Below are 7,178 nucleotides of genomic sequence, written 5' to 3' on the forward strand. Positions count from 1 at the left end.
ATGATGAGTGCTTACTAAGGATGTGAGTGTTTGGCCAACACCAGCTCTACACAGCAGGAGGTGACCAGAGAAATTTTAAGTCTGAATCATTAGCTATGCAGTTAAATGGAACATGAGACTATATCCAAGCTTACCTCTTGTTCAATGTTCAATTCTACTTTTTAAAATTCTTTGTGTCATCAAATTATATTTGCATTTGAAGATACCCTGTCCACCTCACTCTGACTGAATTTCTCACTCTGACTGAATTTCTGCCAAAATTTGTGCGAAAAGATGCTTTGCTTAAAATATATATTTTAAAGGAGGAACCAGGGCAATAGTACAGTGGGAAGGAAGTTTGTCTTGTAGGCCCCCAACTCAGACTCAATCCCCACCATCTCATTTGGTTCCCAAAGTGCCACCAGGTGTGATCCCTGAGCATAGCAGGAGTCAGCCCTGAGCAGTGCTGGATATGACCCCCAAAGAAAAAATAAAATAAAAATATTTATTAAAATATATATATATATATGCCCATTATTCCTGACCCTTCAAGTCAGCATTTTCATGGTCATAGGACAGTCTTTTGGTTTAATTCCAGCTTTGATTCCAGTTTTGACAAAAAGTGTCCCCTCTGCGAATTGATGTTCTCTCCCAGTTGATTAGGGCAAATTTGAAGAACAAGTCAAGAGACACTGGATGGTGTTCCTGATGTGCAGCGTGCAGTTCCCTCCTGACTATGGCTAGAAAGGCATGTGCAGACCCATTTTGATTAGAATGTTTTCAATTTTGACTAGTCTTATTATAATGAGCTAAAGTTCACAAAAACACCCCAAATAGACCATTGGGGAATCCAGGGGGTGCTTTTTCCTGTATCCTCTCTCTCATTTCTCTAACCAAGAGCTAGTTTGTTAGTAGGGTCAGGGAAAATCTTTGGCTTACAATAAATATAAGTTAACCTCTTTTAATCTTAACTGCTAAAGGAAATGAAGTTCTTGTATGTTAGTGTCTTTATTTATTCTCTCGTTTGCAAGATTATAAAGAAAATGAACATTTTCATATTATATCATGCCAAAAATGGACTATGTTATTAGCAGAAAATTTACAAGTTCCTGATGACCTTGTTGATTGAGCATGACTACTTAATATTATGTAATAAAAGGAATTTATCCTAAAAATAAAATAAAAGGATATATGCCTCTGTATCTATTACAACCTACTACATCTTCTGAGTGTTATAAGTGAAGCCCTCTGTTGGCATAGAACTACGCAGTGTTTTGAAGAAATAATCATCTCATGCCTTCATGCCTCGTCAATCCAAAACCTCCATTTCCCTCTTAAACATAAACATATTTTTCTAAGAAAAACCTATTTTCTTTAACTATCTTTGGACTGTTACAATCCAAATCTCATTTCTTTGCTGTTACTTTCAGGAGTCAGTTTAATAAATAAGGCATAATCAGTGAAATATTCAGGACATGGTCTAACAATGTTACCATCCTTATTATTTAGATGCAGTGATAAACATAATTAATGGTCTCTTAACCATGTGATCTGTAAATGTATATGGAAATATCTGTATGTGGATTGTATACTTCAGCCCAATTTAATCGTGAGAATAATTAATTAAAAGGAGAATTTTATTCAGCTAGAATAGTAATACTAAGAAAAATCACACTTGGGAGTCCCACACTACCTCCACACTGCAACTGCCCAGTCCAGTATCAATAAACACGGGGCAATGGAAGGTGGGGTGGACACAGCATCCCCATCAGGTAGCCTACCTGTTTGTCCAGAATCCCATACTGGTCATCACAGTGCAGATAGTTAGATCAGAGCAGCAAACAAGCCATTCATCTCTAGTTAATATTGGTTCCACATGGGGATTTAAAGAAAGATAAATTGGTGGCAAGAGACTTTCTCAAGTTACAAGTAGCCAGAGTCTCACCCTGCAGAGGACGCCTATAAACACCAAGGGATCTCCACTCTCTCTGACTACTCTACTACTACTACTAAAGCTCAGTTTGGGAGAGAGATGTCTCAGCATCAGGACTGTGAGAAGCTGGAAACACACACACACACACACACTCACTCACACTCACAATCACACACACACACAAACACAGCACCACCACCACCATCACTCAACCAGGAATAATAAAAAAAAACAAAGACACTGAGCTGTACCAACAAATGTTCAAGTCTAGGAAAAAGGACCAGAGATAATACAGCAGGTAGGGCACTTGTCTCATATGCAGGCAGCCAACCACCTTTGATCCCCAGCATACCATATGTTCCCCCCAAGCCACCTAGGAGTGATTCCTAAGTGCAGAGCCAGGAGTAACCCCTGAGCATTGCAAGGTGTGACAATAAGAGAGAAGTGTCAAATTAGTTTTATATTATGTACATCAGACTTCTCCTTTCCTGTCTTTACCTAAAAGCTATACTTGATGAAAAATTAGAATTCAAAAGATAAATAACATAAAAAATCCTTAAGCTAGAATTTTAGATTTGATTCAGGTTCAACAGGCTGACTTCTTTCCAATTTCTCCCATCTTCCTCAGTGCCTTTCCCACTTGGCATCATCCACCCCTTTGGCCCCTTCCCCTGAATTTTTGACTAATCTCCTTCTTTGGGCTGGAGCGATAACACAGCTGTAGGGCGTTTGCCTTGCAAGCAGCCAATATGGCCGACCCGAGTTCGATTCCTCTGCCCCTCTCGGAGAGCCTGGCAAGCTACTGAGAGTATCTCGCCCGCTTGGCAGAGCCTGGCAAGCTACCCATGACGTGCTCGATATGCCAAACACAGTAACAACAAAGTCTCCAAGGGAGATGTTACTGGGACCACTCGAGCAAATCGATGAACAACGGGAGGACCGTGACTTCTTTGATTGGAAGGCATTTTTCTTCCTTCCTTCCTTCCTTCCTTCCTTCCTTCCTTCCTTCCTTCCTTCCTTCCTTTTTTCTTCCTTATTTCCTTACTTTCTTCCTTTCTTTTTTCCTTTTTCTTTCTTTTTCTCTCTTTCTCCCTTTCTTTCATTTTTCTTAAAATTTCCTTTTGTTTCTTTCATCTCTCATTCTTGTTTTTTCTTTCCTTTTGTTTTCCATTTTGGAGTTTTGGAGTCACACTCAATTGTGCTCAGGGCTCACGTCTGGTAGTACTCGGAAAAAGACAGTGTTTTTTCTTACATCAGATGGATTCTTCTCCAGAAAATGTTTATCAAGTTCCTATTATGTGCTACATATTTTTTTTTTGGATTTGGGTCATCATACTCTGGAGAACCTGGCAGTCTACCAAAAGTATGCTGCCCACACGGCAGAGTCTGGCAAACTCCCCGTGGCGTATTCAGTATGCCAAAAACCAGTAACAATGATGAGTCTCATTCTCTTGACCCTGAAAAAGCCTCGAATGTGGCACTTTTTAAAATCTCAGGGCTAGGATGAAGGAGATATTACTGGGGCCTGCTTGAGGCAATCGATGACCAACAGGATGACAGTGGGTCATCAATAAAATTCTCCAGGGACACTATTTGTACAACTCAGAGACTTTCCACATATAAGTCCCACTTCTAGATTTAAAACTTTTAAACATTTATAATAATATTAATATTTGTGTTTTAGCTACCCGTGATGTATTCAATATGCCAAAACACAGTAACAAGTCTCACAATGTCACTGGGCCTGCTCGAGCAAATCAGTGAACAACGGGACGACAGTGACAGTGACAGTGTTTTAGGAATACAATGTTACTGCACCACACATATGACCAACGTGCCCAAATCTTTCCAACACCTGACCCTTCTCATTCACTCCCCCCTTCCCTATCAATTCATTTCTGTAGGTATATTTATTCTCATTGACTATTACTATCCCCCTACATTGTTTCTTTATATTTCATACATGAGCAAGATCAACTGATATTTGTCTTTGTCCTTCTAATTTATTTATCATGATATCTCTATTCCCATTCAACTTGCAGTGAAATGCAAGATGTCACCTCTTCAACAACTTAGATAATAAATTGTCCATATATGTCACAATTGCTTTACCCACTTATCTGTTGTGGGGCACTTAGGTTATTTTCAAATCTTGGCTGTTGTAAATAGTGAATGAAGAAAGGTATATCATTTTGATTAAATACTTTCATATTCTTAAGATAGAGTTCAAGATATGTAATTACTAGGTCATGTGGTGATTTCATCTTCAATTTTTTAGATGTGCCATATACTATTTTCTATAGAGATTTATTCTGATTATATCATACCTACAATGATTGAGGGGTCCTTTCCCCATCAGCACAGGTTGTTTACATTCTTTTTGTTTTTGAACCACACCTAAGTTGGCTCTATACTCAGCGATCAATATTGGAAGACTCAAGGGACATATGTGATGCAGGGTATCAAACATTTTATCAGCCATGTGCAAGGTTAATGCCTTATTTACTATACTGTCTCTCCAGACCCCAAAACATTTTGGGGGAGATAAGGACTTATGCTTAGCTGTGCTTAGGCTTATGCCTAACTCTATGTTCAGGAACACTGCTGACAGGTTCAGGGGACCATATGTGGTGCAAGGAACTGAACCTGGGTTAGCTACATGCAAGGCAAACTCCCTATCTTCTGTGCTATATCTCTGGACCCCAATTTTTTGATATAGGTACTTCTAACTGATTTGAGATGATAGTTTATCACCACATTGATTTGTATTTCTATAATAGTGATTATTAACATTTTTATATCCTATTGGCTATCTATAAGTTTTCTTTGCCAAAGAAGCTAAGTAGGCCCTTAGCTCATCTCCCTATCTTTTGAACGTGGCTGTTTCATTATTGTTTAGTTTAGTGAATGATTTATGTATCTTGTATATTAGCCACCACCAGATGAATGGCACGATAATATTTTTTCCATGCAGTAGGGTGCCATTTTATTTTAGCCGTCATTTATTATATGGGCATAAACTGTTTATTTTAATGCATTTATGTTTGTTTATTTATGTTTTTGCTTATTTCTCATTGAAGTTGCATCACTGACTATAATTATGATGTCAGTGTCAGTGAGAGTGCTGCCTATGTTTACCTTGGTGCCTCTTATGAATTCAGGCCTAATACCAAGGTCTTTAATCCATGTTAAAGATTGAATATATTGAATCAGGTATTGTGTATGTTGTGAGGCAGTAGTCTAGTTTCCTTTCTCTGCTGATCCTCAATTCTCCCAAGATTTTTTTGAGACTTGCCTTATTTTATGTTCTTCACTTCTTTGTTGTAAGTTAACTATCCATCACTGTCACTGTCACTGTCCTCCCATTGTTCATCGATTTGCTCAAGCAGGCCCAGTAACATCTCCATTGGAGACTTTGTTGTTACTGTGTTTGGTTTGGCATATCGAATACATCACAGGTAGCTTGCCAGGCTCTGCCGAGCGGGCGAGATACTCTCCGTAGCTTGCCGGGGCTCTCCAAGAGGGGTGGAGGAATCGAACTCGGGTCGGCCATGTTGGCTGTGTGCAAGGCAAACGCCCTACCACTGTGCTATCGCTCCAGCCCTAACTATCCACATATCTGGGAATTTACTTAGAAACTCTCAATTCTATTTTATTGGTCAGAGTCTCATTTTATGCCAATGTTTAAATTCAGGAAATGCAATGCTTTCATTTTTTTTTTTTTGGTGTGAGGAAGGTGAATTTTTTTTCCATAATTGCTTTGGCTATTTGGAGGGTTTTATAGTTCTACAAACATTTTAGCAGTTTTTGTTCTATGTCCTCAAAAAATTCAAAGAGAATTTGTATAGGAAGTGCCATGAATCTATATACTGTTTGGGGTAGGACATTTTTAACACTGTTAATTCTTCCAATCCATGAACATGGAATAATTTTTCAGTTTCTTATGCCTGCTTCTAAGTCTTACCATCGTGACTGATAGTATTCAATAAGTCAGTATTTCAGCTCCTTTGTTAACTTGATTCCTAAATACTGGATTTCTGAAATTTCCCTGTGGGCTTGGTAGTGTACTGAAGATTCCCAGATCATGATCTTTACTAATCCAGGTGGTCTCTCAGGGAAAAGCAACCCAGAGAAACTTGAAGGAAGATGGGGACAGCACCAGGAAAACGAGTGGTTATAACTCACAGTGAGCACAGCCAAAGACCTCAGAGGCTGCAGGTTCCAGGAGGGGTGCCCTTTCAAATATTCTTGGAAACAAGGGGAACAGTGAAACAGAAAAGCACAGATACCTTGTGAAATCAGGTATTAGGAGACACAATGTGGATCTAAAAACACTAGTTTGGGTTTGTTTTCCAAATTTGAAAGCTCCTTAAACTCTTTAGTTATCCCTGCCTTTTCCCCCTTCATCTTGATTACTTCAACTTGACATAATTTCATTTGCAGGGTTTCCTGGCTTCCTGGAAATAACTTAGGTTTCTCTGATCATTTAGTGAAATTGTGGCAAAAAAAAGTTTTTAATTTGATTTTTTTAATTAAAAGAGTTTGAAAATCAAGCATTTAAAATCTAGAGTGCATGAACATAATTAGTATTCCAAGACAGTATGGAAAAATTTCTCTCTTGTCTTTCACAAGTTAAATATAACTTGACAACCAAAGACCCAATGCCAAAAACAATGAGGAGCTTTGTTCAAACCAATATCTTTGTTTTGTTAACTTTGATTTTTCACAGGTAAATACATTGAAGTCATATGCAATTTGTGAGTGTTATGTAATTTGTAATTGTAATTTGTCATATGTAATTTGTGAGTGATAATGAACAAAACATTCTTTTTTCCTAAACCCTAACTCCCAGTTCTGATGTTGTAATAGTGTTATTTCAAAATACAATGATACTATTTAGACAATCTCACAGCAGAATTAAATTTGACCCACCCTTGATTAAATATATATATTATACATAAATATATACGTATAAATGACAAAACTCAATCCCAAGTTATGTTGAGGAACTTTGTGAATATAAAAATATGACTCTCACAGATTTAAAATCTTAGAAGATGTGAGATTCATGTTCAAGAAAACAGGAACATGAATTGTACAGACATAAAATCTAAAGCCTAAAAATTCTTGACAAAAATAGTCATGATGGGCATAAAGGTATATGTAACTCCAGTATTAATTCTGATCATGTGTGAAAATATGTTTCATTTGGCAAGTTTCACTAAGTTCCACTAAGAATCTTACATAATGAACAGTAGGTATATAA

This window comes from Sorex fumeus, unplaced genomic scaffold, assembly GCF_029834395.1.
Source record: "Sorex fumeus unplaced genomic scaffold, SorFum_2.1 ptg000006l, whole genome shotgun sequence".
NCBI lineage: Eukaryota > Metazoa > Chordata > Mammalia > Eulipotyphla > Soricidae > Sorex > Sorex fumeus.